This window comes from Mastomys coucha, unplaced genomic scaffold (genome assembly GCF_008632895.1).
Source record: "Mastomys coucha isolate ucsf_1 unplaced genomic scaffold, UCSF_Mcou_1 pScaffold17, whole genome shotgun sequence".
Lineage (NCBI taxonomy): Eukaryota > Metazoa > Chordata > Mammalia > Rodentia > Muridae > Mastomys > Mastomys coucha.
The window spans coordinates 1228005-1247985 of NW_022196899.1; the positions used below are offsets into that span (position 1 = coordinate 1228005).

Sequence of the window (19981 nt, forward strand, 5' to 3'; positions counted from 1 at the left end):
CAGAAACTGGAAACAACCCAGATGTCCCTCAACAGAGGAATGTATACAGAAAATGTGGTACATCTACAGAATGGAGTACTACTCAACTATTAAAATCAATGAATTTATGAAATTCTTGGGGAAATGGATGGACCTGAAGAATATCATTCTGAGTGAGGTAACCCAATCACAAAAGAACACACATGGTATGCATTCTCTGATAAGTGGATATTAGCCTAGAAGATTGGAATACACAAAGTACAAACCACAAATCGTAAGAAACTCAAGAAGGAAAACCAAAGTGTAGATACTTTGTTCCTTCTTAAAAGGGGAAACAAAATACCCATGGAAGGAGTTGTAGAGATTAACTATGGAGCAGAGACTAAAAGAAGGACTATTCAGAGACTGCTTCACCTGGGAATCCTTCCCATATTCAGTCATCAAATCTAGATACTATTGAGGATGCCAGCAAGTACTGGATGACAGGAGCCTGATATAGCTGTCTCCTGAGAGGCTCTGACAGTACCCGACTAATACAGAAGTACAGGCTCACAGCCATCCATTGAACTGAGTACAGGGTCTCCAATAAAGGAGCTAGAGAAAGGACCCAAGGAGCTGAAGAATTTGCAGCCCCTTAGGACGAACAACAATATGAACTAACTAATACACTTAGAACTCATAGGGACTAAAACACCAACCAAAGAGTACACAGTGGGACTCATGGCTCCAGCAGCATATGTATAGCCAAGGATGGCCAAGTTGGTCATGAATGGGAGGAGATGCCCTTGGCCCTGTGAAGGTTCTATCCCCCAGTGTAGGGGAATGCCAGGGCCTGGAAGTATGAGGCGGTGGGGTGGTGAGGGGGAGAGGGAAGGGAACAGGGGTTTGTTTTTGTATTTGTTTTTTCATTTTATTTTATTTTAATTTTTTTGAAGGGGAACCTGGGAAAGGAGGTATTATAAATAAAGAAAACATCTAATAAAAAAATGCACACAGTATTTTTATTCACAGAACCATTCCTTTCTTCAGACACTGGATTCTAAATAGTTTGAAACTATTTCATAGTAAGAATGCAGTCAATACAATGTCTGTATTTGTATTTGGTTAAAATAAAGTACCCAGTAGAAATAATTCGGGAAACTGGTCCTCAGTATTAGGAAGAATTGCAGGCTGGTAATGAAGTGTAAGACAGACTAGGTTGTGAGTGTTAAATATTTTGTTTAAAAATTATACATAATATTTTACAGTTATAACCTCCTATATCATATGTCCATTTATTTCCACCACTCAAAAATGTTGTGAGGTCATAGGATTAAATATGAATGGAAGAATTTGTCACATTAGTGAGATGGCAGTGTGAGCAAAGATGTCTGCCTCCATCTTCTGAACCCAATGACTAGAATTCAGTCTCTCAAATTTACATGCAGAAAGCAGAGAACTAATTCTTGCAAGTAACCCTCACATAGCTCAGTCATAGATTCTCTCTCTCTCCCTCTCTCTCTCTTTCTCCCTCTCTCCCTCTCTTTCTCTTTCTTTCTCTCTCTCTCTCTCTCTGTCTCTCTCTCTCTCCCTCTTTCTCCCTCTCTCCTCTCTCTCTCTTTCTCCCTCTCTCTCTCTCTCTCTTTCTCTCCCTCTCTCTTTCTCCCTCTTTCTCCCTCTCTCCTCTCTCTCTCTCTCTCTCTCTGTCTCTCTCTCTCTCCCTCTTTCTCCCTCTCTCCTCTCTCTCTTTCTCCCTCCCTCTCTCTCTCTCTCCCTCTCTCTCTCCCTCTCTTTCTTTCTCTCTCTCTCTTTCTCTCTCTCTCTCTCTCTCTCTCTCTCTCTCTCTCTTTCTCTGTCTTTCTCTCTCTCTCTCTCTCTCTCTCTTTCTCTCTCTCTCTCTCCTTCCATTTAACACAAACATGCACAAAAACATACACACACACCAAATTAATGAATATAAACAAAAATATTTTATGTTCATTAAAAAATATAAATTGTATTTGGGAGGCAGATCATGTCTCTGGTAGTGTAAAGTCAGTGTGGTCTTTATAGTGAATAACAGGATAGTCAGTCACAACTGCAGAGTGAGACCTGTCTCAAATATAAATACATATGCAAACTCAATAGGTATTATGCATGCATGTATTGCGTGTGTGTGTGTGTGTGTGAGTGCGTGTGTGTGTGTGTGTGTGAGTGTGTGTGAGTGCGTGTGTGTGTGTGTGAGTGCGTGTGTGTGAGTGCGTGTGTGTGTGTGAGTGCGTGTGTGTGAGTGTGTGTGTGTGAGTGCGTGCGTGTGTGTGTGAGTGCGTGTGTGTGTGTGTGCACGTGTGTGTGAGTGCGTGTGTGTGTGTGTGTGTGTGTGTGTGTGTGTATTTCCACGAGAGGACTAATACAGTCACAGCTATGAAGATAAGCAAATGTGGAATTTCATTCATACTCCTAAGAGATGCCGAAGAAGATTCTCAGAAAACACTCAAAAGATATTTCTTGTTATCAAATATAAAATGATGCCTGTTTCTCAGGTTTCTCGAGGTAGAACAAATCACAAATATAAAATATTTAAAGATGAAATTGTCGCAACTTTGGAATTTAGTGTGTGTGTGTGTGTGTATGTGTGTGTGTAGATGAATGGATCTTCTGAAACATGTATCCATTCCTTTATTTAAAGCTATAAACTGTATGAATTAATTATAACTAGTAATGATGACGTTCATAAACCTACACACAAAGATTCAGTAAATGCACTAAATTAAGCTACCACTAAAAGTGTACGTTGCGTAAGTATTGGTTTGCATTTTTCCTTGCTAATGCAGTGACAATAGTAAAAATGGCCTTGAAAGAGGAACAGTGAAAAAATACCAGCAGTCCTTCCTCCGCTTAAGTCCATTATGTGGTTCATATTGTAGGCTGTTACACTAAAGCTAAACAGAGAAAAGAACAGATGGTAAAGCAGAATGCACCATAAGTTTGGATAGTATCCACTGAGAGGAAAATGCTTTATAATTGGTAAATATTATAATGAAGTATGTTAATTCACATTGCAAGGATTTAGAAATCAAGGCCCGTCTGTGTAATACAAACTTCACCAATAAAGCTGTTTTCCCATCTGGGTTATCAAAGGATCAAACTGTGATTCAAACACATTTTAATACAAAGCCATGTGTTGAAAAGCCTCTCACTTCGAAGGGGTGGTAACATGGTTAGTCAGCATATTCCTAGATATAACAGAGAAACCACATCTGACTTTTTAATTTGCTATGACTAACTTCAGGTATGCAGCTCTATTGAACAGCTTCTACTTGAGGGACCTGTTGGAGCTCTTTAAAGTTATCCATTGCGTCTGTTAGTATTGGCAGAGGACAGCTGCTGTGTTCCTCCGGATCTCCACCTCATCCATCTTTCTTTTCCATTTTAAGCATTTGCGGAAGCTAAGAGATCTCCCTACGCCTTGCTTGTTTGGGGACTCAAAGAACCTGCATAAAAGATTATTCTGAAACAGAACATTTCTAACCCAGTGATTATTACTGAACATGCAAAACAGCATGTTTCCCTGCCTTCCTGCTTACTTTTTTTGTATACAACATGTTGTCTTGTGTTGATCATGTTTCTTATTTAAGAAAACTATGAACTTGCTTGCAGGGATGAATCCAAAGGCCCTTTTTGCTTATAATTAGTGTTCTAACGGATTGATATGCATGAAGCAATCTGTTCTCTCAGCACCTTCACATTCCTTGCATCAGTCACCAGATCATGATTTACTAATAAGGTTTCAGGACTTACAAAATAGTCGAATTCTAGCCGAATTGTATTAATATTTAATTTGGCATTTTAAATGTACCTAACAAAAGATCCTAGAACTGTGACAGGACCGTACATTGTGAATTACTTTAAATGGGATTCAATATGGTGTACAGAGATTTCAGTAAGAAAAAAATAAGGAAAAAAAATGTTTTAAGGTCTCTACATAAACATCACAGAACTAAGGTTCTCATTTTTCTTAAAGGTATTTATGTTATGTATTTTATAAGGTTTCCTGAAGAATCACAAAATTGAGTCTGAAACCTAGTTGCAAAATTCACAATTAGATGATAGCAGATGCATCTTGGTTAATAAATTTTATATTAAACAATTTGCTCCTAAAATAATTCATTAGCACTTACAAAGTGTTTTAAATGAGAGGTGGTATAGCCTAGAAATCATTTGAATCACCTTGTTACTTGCTTCTGTTATGAAGTAGTAACTTGAAGAAAACTCTTGGTAGACACATGATTTTGCTTTACAACCTCATTTTCAAAGGTCTGAGATGATCATTAATGCCCAATTCCAGAACTGTCCAGATCTATCTCAAAGGGGAAAGTACAACAGGCAGAATACCTTTACCTACACTGCCATTAGACTCAGGGAATTCCCACACTTAATGTGAAGAATAAGCCCAGAGAATACATTTAAGGAGGTCTATACGTAAGGAAAGCCTACAGTCACTTACGAAAGGTGTTTCCTGCAACAACAATGTTTACTAGCATAGAAATAAGGGTTATAAATGATGTTGCTTATCTATGGAACAAAACACAAAAGACAACTTATTAGCTAAAAGATAAATTGTTTCACAAAATCTCTATGACATGGTAGGTTTGGAAAAAAAATAAGCTTTTTATTTTCACAGAATGATGCCCTTATAATCTATTTAAAATAATATACTTGCCACTAGGTGGCTATTTCTGATCAGATCATTTTACCATTTTAATTACATTTTTAATATCCTGGCTGCATAAACATAGATAAATTACAAACCCTGCACAATCCGCTGCTAGTGCAGGCACAGTCAGTAATAATATCAGCTTTTGTTTGTGCCTCCTCTAATTAGATTCTGAAGCGAGGCTTTGTCAATCAATAATTTTAATTTTAGAATCGCCTTTTGATCTTACTCTTCATGTTTGTTTGGGAAAATGATCAGTAGGACAAAGCTGGTAATTTATGCAGAAACAATCTCCCCACAGTGCTCCAAGCAAATCCTGCCATCCCCACCAGCCTGCAGACTGAGCCTGACAGGGGTCTAATTAGCATGCAGATATGTGTCGCCTCATTGGCAATTCAAATTGCTTTTTTATAATGTACCTCAAATTGTGCTACTCAAACATTGTATTTGATTTCCTAAGCCCCCTGGGCATCCTATAATGTCTCCCTTCATCCTGGGTATGAGGCATTTATTGAACAATCTGCTGAAACTGGCTGTCCTTTTGAAAACACCCAAATACCCTATCCTGGAGATCAGCCTTGCTTCCTCCCTTCAAGAGAGCACTGCCTTCTGTAGATTCCTTGTGCTACATCTGTAGGTTTTGAGATGATAGGTTCTCTCCTGAGGGGCTTCTCCCACTCTCCCACGTGGTTGGTCTATAGAGGGCTTCAGTCTTATGCCACTCATTTTTTAAGTTGGGGGAGGAGAGCTGGTGAGCACACATTAATATGGGGCACATAGCCACATCCCTGAATGCCAGTCTTCCATTCTTCATTAAACAAAAATGACTGGATTGCAGAAGTTGATTTTCTCATTCCCCACTTACAAAGACATGCAGGGTTGCTTTCTCAGCACACATACACCCATGCACACTTGAAATCTCATTCACACGCACCTACGCACCTATCCAAGACAGCGTATCACATGCCTTTGTCACTATTGAGTTATGTGTGAAATTTGCCTGCTGCACGTATTACAAATGATTCCAGCATACACTGGGGCTTTTTTTTTTTTTAAACCCATGCAGCAACAAGTGGCAGAATCAATGGTGTACAGTTATTCAGCAGTGTAATTCATTTCACTGGCTTTGGCTTCTAGCCAGATCGCCATCTGTCTCCAGATTTCCCTCTCCCGGTCTCTCCCTCTCTTTCGCTTAAATTTGTCCTACATTCCGTAATGTTATGTGCCTGTCATCCTTATCCTATGCCAGAGGTACACTGCCAGCCTCACCCCCTTTCCAGAGTGGAGTTCTCTGTCTGACTTCAGTGGCTCCTGGGATATTCCACATCAATGCCATGGGAAGACAAGGGTAAGAAAAAAAAAAGGAGTAATGCAATAACAATTTTTATAATTATAACACAATTATAATATTGTGGAATCAAATTGCTCCTGCTTCTGCCTTTTATCCAAAGCCTGGAGACGGTTCTGCATCACCCAGGAAGTTTCCCTGCTTCGTTAGAATATCTTTGTTTTCTTTATCATACGCTGGCACAGGACGCCAGTACACCACTCCATGGAATACCTGCTGTTGGACACTTGCAGAGCTCTGCCACCAAGCAACCTCCTGCACTGGAAATTGGGCACTCCTCTAAGATCTTATGTGTGCTTGCTGTTTGAAGCTGCAGAAATGTGAATAATCAATTAAGTATTGATTTCTTGTAAGATTTGGTAAATTTCAAGACAAAGAGGATGGCTTAAGGAAACACTGCAGGGACTTGGCGTAAATTAGACAACTAACGGAGATGCAGAATAAAATAACACCTCAAGTGAAGATTTCCTTGGAAGAATTAGCACTAGCTATTGGAAGACAATGGTGGATTTAATCAAAACAGAAGGCATGCAAGAATTTCACCCGTGAACGAGAAAAAGGAGCTAATTATAACCACCTTTTTAATGGAGCTAATTTGACTGGATGGATGCAAATGTGCTTTCCTTTTGGATGAAGAAACATGCCTTTCAGCATGATCTTGGGATCATCTTATCTGCTAAGCCTTGCAGCTCCTGTGCCCTTCCACACATTTTTTATTTCCAGAGAAGGTATTTATATGTAAACAACAGCTAACCATGCAAAAGATTCATCGTGACAATAGACTGTGGTATATGAGCTATAATTATCACTTGCAGCCTCTCAGAATCTCTAACTTGGGGCTTTTGCAATCTTTGCATGCAGCGAGTTATGGTAATAAATGAAAGGTGATGGACTGTTGTGATTTTTTTTGATGTGTATTTTATTAATTTTAGATGTTTTTATAGGTAAATTCTGTATTGTCTGGCAATAAATCTATAGTGAAAGGAAGGGGGTTGGTGTGCAGTGTGGTATTAGGCATTTGTTGCCTTCTTAGAGGTCAGAATGTGTAGGTTCCTTCAACCCATGAGCTCTATAATTATAAAAGAATGATAACATTTTTGACAATTGAAGGATTGGTTTTATAATGGGAACAATGTGTTATAATCAGTAAGATAATGTTGTATTTCCTCTCCGGGTGGAATGTTCTTGACTGGTTAACTTCTCTGTTTCTGAGGAGGAAGAAATAGCTTAGAACAAGCAACCAGAAGGGTCCGCAGTAACAATGCTTTGTGCCTGTATATCCCCACCTTTCAAGCTGGATGCCTGTTAAACGTTTGCTTCCATTTCTATTATTTCCCTTTCTATTTTTCTTCTTTTCATCCTTTCCATCTCGCAATCGACATTCTCTGAGCACCCATAGGAACCAAGTTACATTAAGCTTCAACACAAAGACCTTGTAAGAATAATGAATCCTCATTTGCATAGACATTTGTATTCAGATTTGCCAGGCTATAAACTTGGCAGATCAAGCGGAATATTAAGTAGAGGCTTCCTGTTAAATTGTGTCTCTTAAAACTGCTAAGTACTCTCTCCCCCTGCTTTTCCACTCCTCTGTCCTGGCAGGTGAAGTTCTTATGAAGTGGATTGGCTCCTTCATCTTTCAGTGCATGATGTCAGTCTCAAACTATAGCAGGCATTCTGTTGTAAGGTACAATATGAACTGTGACACAAACATGATCTCTCGTGGCCAGAAATGAGAGGTTTCTAAAATAGAGAAAATGGTGGGATAACTAATCATTATGTATATATATCTATATGTATATGTATATATATACAAATATTAATTTATATATTAAATTATTTTATATAAATATTAAATTATTTATATACTTTATACATATTGAATTATATATAATTTATATAAATTAATATTTAAATCCTTTCTGGTATGTTTAAAGGTTAGAATTTGTTTTAAATCTCCTAAGGGACATGGGAGAACGAAGATATTCTATTGATGATTAAATTGTGACATTGAGACTCATGCTTACTGGCCTGCCATTCTTGAAATGTTTGAAATGCCTTACTACAGTAAATCAAGTCGTGGATGTACTTGTGTAATTCTTCATTTTTCTTAGTTCTGAAATAAAATGAATAGGAATGATTACGGCTACTTCTAACAAACTAGAAATATGTTCTGTATGTCATGTCTATATAATAGCAAAAATGAAGTGAAAAATGTTGATTTTCATTTCCATGTTCAGTCCACTCTGTGTAGTGCAAAACAAGTGAGTGATTAGGAACATGTGTGCAGGACTTAATTTTTCATACATGACCACTATATTTCATAATCTTGTAAGCAGAGTATAAATTGATGACCTATTAACAAACTCTCACATCTTGCAGGCCTTTTATTTCCCTGAAGATACTCATTACTGTGGGCAAACTAATAACACATGTTAAAGAGTTCAGTCTTGTGCCAATCATCTCAAGATATTTTATCAATGATTTTTCTCTTAAATTCTATTTTCAAAAATATGTGTAATATAAATGATGATGTGCAGAATGGGTTTATCATCAGGGATTCCTTTGTGTTATGCGATGAAGAATTTCAAATTTGATGAAATTACCCTAAGATATTGATTTAAATAGCTATTACTTGAAGTACAGATCAGGTTCACTTATATGTGGGAAAAATAAGAGAATATGTACTAAAAGATACTAGATGTTTTTTTGTGAGATCAAAGACATGCATCATCAAATATTGTAAATGAAAAACTAGAACAAATGGCAAAAGCTTTTAAAAATATTTCTAAGAATTAATAGTTTCATGTGTATTAATTCATTACAATGCATAATATTCTTAAGTTTTAGTTATCCTTCATAGGCTAACCAGTTCCAAAATCTTAACTATTTAATGAAAATAAGTGATTTGATATTTTTATGAAATCATTCCCATACCGAAAAGTAATATTAATATTACTAACTTTCAAAATATATGTCATATGCAGTTTTATGAAAAAGTAGAAGTCATCAAGTTGCCTGCATAGTAATTGTGGATCTTACTAGACAATGTCTGAATGGGCTTCTTCTTCAGGAGACTTAATGAAAGCAAGCTGTAATGACTGAGAATCATCAATATTATAACATAGGGCAAGCAAAGGCAACAGCTTATAACATCAAACAAAATATAGGTATGTGCTTTATCAAAATCCATGGGAGCTTTCATAAAGTTTGAAATTTTCATTTAATATGTTATAAATGGTATATTTACTAATGTAGAAGGGATTATGGACACTATTAAAAGTAAGAATATTTCCAATTCCATTTAAGAATATACACATTCATTATGTATTCAATTGCCATTAGGAAGGAACACATTTATATTTATACTTTTCTTCAGCACTGTCCATCAATTTGAATCTGTCTTCTCTAATAAATGCTAATGATGTAGTTGATTACATCTATGCATGTACTTACAATGCAGGTTTGGATATTAGCCACTGATGATCTCTTCCAAGAAGAAAGACTATGCCATCCTCTCATTTGCCTTCTGAACAGCAGAGTGAAGATTCTTTCCAAAACCATAATGGGTTTTTCAATATCCACACAGAAAAGTAAGTGTCTCTTAGGTAAAGGTCTTAACATGTATGAATTATTTTCTCAGCTTTCTGTATAGGAATGCAAGTGGATCTATACACTAAACCAGAGATTCTCAACCTGTGGAACCTGCCTCTTTAAAACTGCATATAACTGTCAGCTTTTTCCTACCATAACCAAACAGCCAATACTCAATAAATATTAGGGTTGTTTTACACAGACATGATGCTCAAGGATGTGGAGGAGATGCTAGGGCAAACTAGGTGCTGTGTGGATAGATTAGAGTAGCAGAACCTGTGTTTGTTATCTTGAGAATTGGGTTTTGCTCTATATAAAATCAACAGTGTTACAGTGGTCATTTACAGGAGGGTGGCTGCAGAGTTTGAGCTACTCAAGAGGCACTCAAAAGTGGTGACACTTGTCTTATAATCCTCAGAAGCCACAGATCTTCATACCATAACATTCAAAGTCAGCTCCAGACTTTGACTTCTACTGAAAAGGAAATATAATAACATGGGATCAGTTAAATTTTCTTCATCTTCCTCTTGTGAGACAATAAAGGTGATTTTTAAAAGAACTCTTCCTAATTATTAAAAAAAACTAAGAAATATGTGATGGTTTCCTGTAATCTATAAGAAGATAAAAATAGATGAGAGACAGGTGATGTATGATAAACAAATGGATAGATAATAAATAAATTATATACATTAAATTTCAACTTAAGCATTTTTCTCACTGATTTAAAAATGTTTAAGTCACTTCTGCCTAGGAAATATGAGCAATTCATAACTTTAAGTTCAATTAAAAATAGAAAATATCATATGACACGATATCATATATGTGCGACCATGGATCTGTCTAAAATATGCTTTGCCTATATAAATGAATATTGGATATAGGCAGTGATCATAAAGGAAAGATATAGAGTGGAAAACAAAACCACACAATTGGGAAAGATCAAAGAAAGAAAATATCACCCCTGGTGTCATTTGATGATCTCTTCTATCAACTTAAAATCAGTTGTTATATTTACTACTCAGTCTTCTTTTTTCTAGCTCATTCCCAGTACAGGTCATTCCAGGAATGGATACAATCATAGAGGTTGTTTGAAAGATTTTGCTAAAATCAGGAAAAATCACACAATATCTTGTGATGTTTAAAATGGCATAATTGAAACCAATGCTGCATTTGATTTTTCTATCTGGGTCCTTTTAATATTACTATTATTTAAAGGTAAGTGCTAAGCAAATAATATCTACTGTATTTTGCCAAATGTTTCTTTAAAAATATTTAAATAATAACTCAAATAACCTTTTAGAGAAAAACGATGATTAAGACAACCAGACAGCAACAGCAAGCATTGCTAGTTTGATTTCAGAACAATAATCACTTTCAAACTAAACTATAATTCTTTCAACTATTTCAAACATTCACACGTAAGGTCGCATTACCGCTCTCATTTTCTCCTCGAAAGAGTCATCCAAATTCAGTTAAAATTGACTGTCAGTAAGACACTACAGACTGGCTTCTCTCGTACGACATGGACATTCTGGTGTCTATAGGCAAGCACCATCACTTTCCTGAGGAAGCTTGTAGATACCTTGCTAATCTAGACAGCAAATCTTCTAGCCTGTTTTTCTTTCTTTCTTCCTATCTTTCTTTCTTTCTTCTTCCTTCCTTCCTTTCTTAGTTTTTTTTTTTGAAACAGATTTGGAGGTTGTTACTAAATTATCTTTTATGGGATATTTTCTTTATTTAAGTTTCAACTGTTATCCCCTTTCCCAGTTTCTCCCCCAGTAACCACTTATCCCTTTCCTCACCCCCCTGCTTTTATGAGGGTGCTCCCCCACCAACACACTCCCACCTCCATGCCCTCAAATTCGCCTATACTGAGGCATCAAAACTTCACAGGACCAAGAGCCTCTCCTTCAATTGATGCCCAACAAGGCCAGCCTTTGCTACATATACAGCTGGAGCCATGGGTCCCTCCATGTGTACTCCTTGGTTGGTGGTTTAGTCCTTGGAGCTCTAGGGGGTCTGGTTAGTTGATATTGGTGTTCTTCCTATGGAGTTACAAACCACTTCAGCTCCTTCAGTCCTTTCTCTAACTCCTCCATTAGGGAACCCCGTGCTCAGTCCAATGGTTGGCTGTGAGCATCCACCTCTGAATTTGTCAGGCTCTGGCAGAGACTCTCAGGAGACAGCTATATAAGGCTCCTGTCAGCAACTTGTTGGCATCCACAAGAGTGTCTGGGTTTGGTTACTGTATACGGGATGGATCCCCAAGTGGGGCAGTCTCTGGATGGCCTTTCCTTCAGTCTCTGCTCCACACTTTGTCTCCTTATTTGCTCCCGTATTTTGTTCCCATTTCATAGAAGGACAGAAGCACTCAAACTTGGGGAATTCCTTCTTCTTGAGCTTCATGTAGTCTATGATTTTATCATGGCCATTCCAAGCTTTTGGGCTAATATTCACATATTACTGAGTGCATAACATGTGTGTTCTTTTGTGACTGGGTTACCTCACTCAGGATGATATATTCTAGTTCCATTCATTTGCCTAAAAACTTCATAAATTCATTATTTTTAATAGCTGAGTAGTACTCCATTGTGTAAATTTACCAAATTTTCTCTACTCCTCTGTTGAGGGACATCTGGGTTTTTTCAGCTTCTGGTTATTATAAATAAGGCTGCTATGAACGTAGTGGAGCATGTATCCTTATTATACGGTAGAGAATCTTTTAGGTATAGGCCAAGGAGTGGTATAGCTGGGTCTTCAGGTAGTACTATGTCCAGTTTTCTGATGAACAGCCAGACTGATTTCCAGAGTGGTTGTACCAGCTTGCAATCCCACCAGCAATGAAGGAGTGTTCCTCTTTCTCCTCATACTTGCCAGCATCTGCTATCACCTGAGTTTTTGATCTTAGCCATTCTGACTGCTGTGAGGTGGGATCTCAGGGTTGTTTTGATTTGCATTTCCCTGATGACTAATAATGTCCAAGGTTTCTTTAGGTGCTTCTCAGCCATTCAGTATTCCTCAGTTGAAAATTCCTTTTTTACTTCTGTACCCCGTTTTTTATAGGGTTATTTGATTCTCTGGAATCTAACTTTTTGAATTCTTTATACATATTAGATATTAGCCTTCTATTAGATGTAGGATTGGTAAAGATCTTTTCCCAATTTGTTGGTTGCCCTTTTGTCCTATTGACAGGGTCCTTTGTCTTACAAAAGCTTTGCAGTATTAGATCCCATTTGATGATTCAAGGCTCTTCCCAACTTTCTCTTCTATTAGTTTCAGTGTATCTGGTTTTATGTGGAGGTCCTTGAGGCTCTTGGATTGTAGTTTTGTACAGGGAAATAAGAATGGGTTAATTTGCATTCTTCTCCATGCTGACCACCAGTTGAACCCAGTACCATTTTTTGAAAATGCTATCTTTTTTCACTGGTTGGTTTTAACTCCTTTGTCAAATATCAAGCGACTCTAGGTGTGTGGGTTGATTTCTGGGTCTTCAATTCTATTCAATTGTTCTTCCTGCTTATCTCTGTATAAATACCATAAAGTTTTTATCACTAATGTTTTGTAATACAGCTTGAGGTCAGAGATGGTGATTCCCCCAGAAGTTTTTTTATTGTTGAGAATAGGATTCACTATCTTGGGATTTTTGTTATTCCAAATGAATTTGGGAATTTTTCTTCCTAACACTGAAGAATTGAGTTGGAATTTTGATGAGGATTCCATTGAATCTGTAGATTGCTTTTAGGAAAATGGTCATTTTTTTCTATATTAATTCTGCCAATCCAAGAGCATGGGAGATCTTTCCATCTTTTGAGATCTTCTTCAATTTCTTTCTTCAGAGACTTGATGTTCTTGTCATACAGATTTTTTACTTGCTTGGTTAGAGTCACATCAAGGTACTTCATAGTATTTGTGACTATTATGAATGATGTCATTTCCCTAATTCTTTTTCAGCCTGTTTATTCTTTGAGTAGAGGAAGGATACTGATTTGTTTGATTAATTTTATATCCAGCCATTTTGCTGATGTTATTTATCAGGTTTTAGGAGTTCACTGATGGGATTTTTGGGGTTCCTTAAGTATCCTATCATATCATCTGCAAATAGTGATATTTTGACTTCTTTCTTTCCAATTTGTATCTATTTGACATCCTCTTTTTTTGTCTTATTTCTCTACCTAGAACTTCAAGTACTCTATTGAATAGATAGGGAGAGAGTGAAGACCCTTGTCTAGTCCTTGATTTTAGTATGATTACTTCAAGTTTCTCTCCATTCAGTTTGATGTTGGCTACTGGTTTATTGTATATTGATTTTACTCTGTTTAGATATGGGCCTTACATTTCTGATCTTTCTAAGACTTTTAACATGAAGGAATGTTGAATTTTTCAAATGCTTTCTCAGCATCTAATGAAATGAACATGTAGTTTTATCTTTGAGTTTGTTTATGTAGTGTATTACTTTGATGGATTTCCATATAGTGAACCAGCCCAGCACCATAGAATGAAGCCTAGTTGATCATGGCAAATGATCATTTTGATGTGTTCTTTGATTTGGTTTGTGAGAAATTTATTAAGTATTTTTGCATTGATATACATAAGGGAAATTGGTTCTCTTTGTTGGGTCTTTGTGTGGTTTAGGTATAAGCATCATTTGTGGCTTCATAGATGGAACTAGATAGTGTTCCTTCTGTTTCTATTTTGTGGAATAGTTTGAAGAGTATTGGTATTAGGTCTTCTTTGAAGGTCTAATAGAATTCTCAACTAAACCCTGGGCTTTTTTTGGTTGGAAGACTTTTAATGACTGCTTCTATTTCCTTAGGGATTATGGGACTGTTTAGATGGTTTATCTGTTCCTCATTTAACTTTGGCACCTGGTATTTGTCCAGAAAATTGTCCATTTTATCCAGATTTTCTAGTTTTTTATGTATAGAATTTTGTAGTTGGATCTGGTGATTTTTTTTATTTCCTGTTTCTGTTGTTATGTCTCCCTTCTCATTTTTGATTTTATTAATTTGGATACTGTCTCTGTTCCCTCTGGTTAGTCTAGCCAAGGATTTATCTATATTGTTGATTTTCTCAAAGAACTAGCTCCTGGTTTTCCTGATTCTTTGTATAGTTCTTTTGTTTCTACTTGGTTGATTTCAGACCTGAGTTTGATTATTTCCTGCTGTCTACTCCTCTTTGACGTACTTGTGTCTTTTTGTTCTAGAGTTTTCAGATGTGCTGTAAAGCTGCTAATAAGCTTGCTTATTTTATAAGTTTGCTAATAAACTCTAACAGCAGAAAATAAAGGTGTTAGGAAGAAAAGGAGACACTCTCAAGAAGGGAGTTTATACCAATGGGCATGAGAATCAGTTGAATACTTTCACTCAGTTTTTCTTCTAACACAGTAGTATCACTAAGCATATGTGCTTGGCACATAGTTATAGAAAATGAACCATAGTATAAAATGGGGAAATCCACGCAGTTAAAAAAAAAAACTTACAATCAAATATTCTGTCAATTATCATGGGCAAATGATGATCACTATAGAATTCAAATCACAATTTGAAATATTTCCTAAATATACCATCATAAAGAATGAAATATCCTAATTATATTATCAAAATTGGAAAATTTTTTTTTACTACATGTTTGTTGATTTCTTAAATGTATATTTTAAGAAAGTGGACTCTAATCTGTTGGTAAAATTAGCCTTGGAATGTATTATTTGGATTAGGATGGAAATCCATTTTGGCTACACATATTTAATTGGAAAATGGGAAAAAATTTAATAGATTTTTAAAGTTAATTGTAAGCATGTTTTGATATACATCAAATGATAACCAGTAGCAGTTTTATAGGAACTAGATACATTGTGGAATTTGCAGCCAAATCAGTTTTTCCTTATGATTAAAAAATCTATTATTGATTGTCCATTTTAATAGGTCCTTGACTTATGCATAATTTCAAAGCATTACAAATTAGTCTTCTAGAAAATACTGGCTCTCTTAGTCATGTGCGTCTCCTAAATTCTACACATTTCATTGCACAGTTTGAAAACTAGAGACATCCATATTAATTAATGTTATGCTCTTATCAGACATGTCTTTCCTTGTTGAGAAGCTTTGTTCCTTTCCACTTGACAGATTTGTTATCCCAGACTTCAAGTAGGCTTCTAAACAAAACAGGCTCCTTCAGCTGAAGCACAATTCAAGGACTGCTTTAATTTGAAGACACCATGATGATCTGGAATTTACCAAATTAATAGAATGAAGTAGTATAGTTTAAATATATTTTGTTTTAACATACATAGGTTTTAAAAGACAACTAACTAAGAAAAATGTGGTGAAATCCATTGAATAGTTAATTGCGTCTATGAGGATCCTAGACTCCTGTGTGTATGTGTATGTGTGTGTATGTGAGAATATAGCACATGTGCTAAATATGAGGTATTCCATGGTTTCTTGTAGTGTTGTATGCTTGCTTCCTTCAGTTTCAGAGACAGGCTTCCATTCTTTCTGTACTGAATGCAAATTTCTACCAAAAAAAAAAAAAAAAACTGCTGATAAAAGTAGTTTGACCTTAAGAACTCAATGAGAGAACAGCAGTACTCCTTAAAGGCCTGGGTCATGATTTGAGAGTCACTGAATTTAAGAAACCTAAAGCAAAACCTGATCACTCTCTGACGTTCATATCAAGTGCAGTCCAGTAAGACTCACAGTCTTAACACAGCATTTCTAAATTATTTTGTAAATCATTATAAGAACCTGACAAGAATATGTACATACAATGTTTGTTGGTGCATATCTTCATTGAGAATCATATGTGAATACATATATATAAATATATACATACATATATACATATTTACACACATATGTTAATATATACATGAGAGAGGTATATATACATATCTATGAAGATATATGTATTTTAAACTGTATATGTTGTCTCTATATATACACACTGGTTTGCTTTATATTGCTTTTACTATGTTTTAGTGTGGGCCTTGAATTCTGTTGTTTTGTCTCCCTTTTCATTCATGAGTTTGTTAATTTGGATACTGCCTCTACGCCCCCTGTTTAAACTGGCTAGGGTTTGACCTATCTTGTTGATTTTCTCAAAGAACCAACTCCTGGTTCTGATGATTCTTTGTATAGTAACTTTTGCTTCTACTTGGTATATTTCAACCCCAAGTTTGATTGTTGCCTACTGTCTATTCCTCTTGGGTGTATTTGCTTCTTTTTGTTCTAGAGCTTTCAGGTGTGCTATTAAGCTGCTAGTGTATGTTCTCTCCAGTTTCTTTATGGAGGCACTCAAGCAATGAGTTTTCCTCTTAGCACTGTTTTCATGTGTCCCATAAGTTTGGGTATGTTGTGCCTTCATTTTCATTAAATTCTAAAGTCTTTAATTTCTTTATTTCTCCCTTAGTCAAGTTACCATTGAGTAGAGCATTGTTTAGCTTCCATGTGTATATGGGCTTTCTGTTGTTTTTGTTTTAATTGAAAGCCAGTCTTAATCCATGATAATCTGATAGTATGCCTGGGATTTTTTTTTCTATCTTCTTGTATTTGTTTAGACCTGTTTTGTGACCGATTACATGGTCAGTTTTGGAGAAGATACCATGAGGTGCTGAGAAGAAGGCATATTCTTTTGTTTTAGGGTGAAATGTTCTATAGATATCTGTTAAATCTACTTGGTCTATAACTTCTGTTAGTTTCACTGCGTTTCTGTTTAGTTTCTGTTTCCATGATCTGTCCATTGCTGAGAGTAAGGTGTTGAAGTCTTCAACTATTATTTTGTGAGGAGCTATGTGTGATTTGAGATTTAGTAAAGTTTCTTTTATGAATGTGGGTTCCCTTGCATTTGAAACATCGATGTTCAGAATTGAGAGTTCTTCTCAGTAGATTTTTCCTTTGATGAGCATGAAGTTTCCTTCCTTTTTTTTTGATAATTTTTTGTTGATAGTATATTTTATTCAATATTAGAATGGCTATTTCAGCTTGTTTCTTGGAACCATTTGCTTAGAATTTTTTATTTTTTAGCATTATACTCTGAGGTAGTGCATGTCTTTGTCACTGAGGTGTGTTTCCTGTATGCAGCAAAATGCTGTGTCCTGATTACGTATCTGGTCTGTTAGTATGTCTTTATTGAGGAATTGAGTCGACTGATGTTTAGATATATTAAGGAATAATGATTGTTGCTTTCCATTATTTTTGTTGTTGGAGGTGAAATTATGTTTGTGTGGCTATCTTCTTTTGTTTTTGTTGAAAGAAGATTACTTTCTTGCTTTTTCTAGGGTGTAGTTTCTCTCCTTGTGTTGGAGTTTTCTATCTATTATCCTTTGTAGGGCTGGATTAGTGGAACAATATTGTGTAAATTTGGTTTTGTCATGGAATATCTCGGTTTCTCCATCTATGGTAATTAGGAGTTTTGTTGGGTATAGTAGCCTGGGCTGGCATTTGTGTTCTCTTATGGTCTATATGACACCTGCCCAGGATCTTCTAGCTTTCATTGTCTCTGGTGAGAAGTTAGGAGCAATCCTTATAGATCTGCCTTTATATGTTACTAGAACTTTTTTCAGTTATGGCTTTTAATATTCTTTGTCTTTTGCATTTGGTGTTTTGATTATTATGTGATGGAGGAATCTCTTTTCTGGTCCAATCTTTTTGGAGTTCTGGAGGTTTCTTGTATGTTCATGGACATCTCTTTCTTTAGGTTAGGGAAGTTTTCTTCTATAATTTTGTCGAAGATATTGACTGGCCCTTTAAGTTGGGAATCTTCATTCTCTCTTTTACTTAGTATCCTTAGGTTTGGTCTTCTCATCTTTTCCTTGATTTCCTGAATGTTTTGGGTTAGGAGCTTTTTGTGTTTTGCATTTTCTTTGACTATTGGGTCAATGTTTTGAATGGTATCTTCTGCCCCTTAGATTCTCTCTTCTATGTCTTGTATTCTGTTGGTGATGCTTGCATCTATTTACTCCTGATCTATTTCCTAGGTTTTTCTATCTCCAGGTTTGTTTCCCTTTGTGATTTCTTTATTGTTTCTATTTCCATTTTTAGATTCTGGATACTTTTGTTCAATTCCTTCACCTGTTTGGTTCTGTTTTCCTGTAATTCTTTAAGGGAACTTTTTGTGTTTCCTCTTAAAGGGCTTCTAGCTGTTTCCCTGTGTTCTCCTGTATTTCTTTGAGGGAGTTATTTATGTCCTTCTTAAAGTCCTCTGTCATCACCATGAAATGTGATTTTAAATCAGTCTTTCTTTTATGGTGTGTTGGGATATCCAGGGCTTGCTGTGATGAGAAAACTGGGTTCTGATGATGCCTTGGTTTTTGTTGCTATGTTCTTGCTCTTGGCTCTTGCCATTTGTTTTTTTCTGGTGTTAGCTGGTCTTTCTGTCTCTGACTGTGGCTTGCCACCCCCTTTGCAAGCCTGTGTGTCAGTACTCCTGGAAGACCAGTTTTCTCTGGGAGGAATTTGGGTATGGAGAACTCTGACACAGTGTCAGCTCTGCGTCTCAGATGGAAACCAGAAGGATACTGCCCTCACTGTCCCTTGGTTCCTGTGTTCTAATGGCTCTAGTAGCATCCCTCTTGGGCCAGAAATTTGAGCAGAAATGGTTGTCTTATTTATGCTCTTAGGTATGCCAGCAGTCCTGTGAGACCAGTTCTCTCCAGGCAGTATTTCAGTATGGAGAGCTATGGCACAGAATCAGCCCTGAGTGCAGACAGAAACTGGAAGGATCCTGTCCCAGTCTGCTCCTCATGTCCTGAAGACTCAGGGAAGGTCCCTCGGAGAGGAAGTGGTGGTCTTCCCTGTACTCACATGTGTATCTGCACTCTTGGAGAGCTGCACTCTTACAGTGGTATTTAGCTATGGAGAGCTGTAGCACAAGATCAGCTCCAGGCTCTGTGGCATAGCAGTTTAGCTTTTAAAACATCAAATATGCTGTCTCATTTTTTTTTAGAACACGTATAGTTGCTGGAGATTTAGCAAATTTTCTAGGGTCATAAGAATAGTAAATGACAGAATCTAGATTTATATCCAGGCTTGCTGATATGCATGGGTCTCATTTAACTGTTCCTATTCAGTACATCTCTTTTTTAATTGTCTGTGGCTTAAGAAATAATGAACAGGTATTTTAACATCAACTTCTTACCAAGTTTCCTCTTCAGCACTTTCAGAGCAACATATGCATTTGTATAAATCACATATCATTTCCAAATACTTTGGCATGAGGTCTTCTTTTGTATCAATTTCATCAGAATCTCAAACTGTCCTGCAGCTATAGGCTGTCTATCAACATGCTTAGTTAGTTTCCTTAACTGCTATATTGATTGATAGCTGATTTCATCATTTTATTATCCAGATTTTTCAGTGACCATTTCATGGTCTACTTATTTCAACCTT

At 36.4% G+C, this 19981-nt stretch overlaps 1 long non-coding RNA gene across 1 annotated transcript in view; it reads left to right on the forward strand.

The window, feature by feature from the left end:
• Positions 1 to 5604: 5604 nt before the first annotated feature.
• LOC116094911 overlaps positions 5605 to 19981 on the forward strand; it is a 33820-nt gene continuing 19443 nt past the window's right edge. The window contains exons 1-2 of the long non-coding RNA XR_004120351.1: positions 5605 to 6730; positions 9466 to 9595. This is a non-coding gene — a long non-coding RNA (uncharacterized LOC116094911). The remainder of the gene's footprint in view (positions 6731 to 9465; positions 9596 to 19981) is intronic.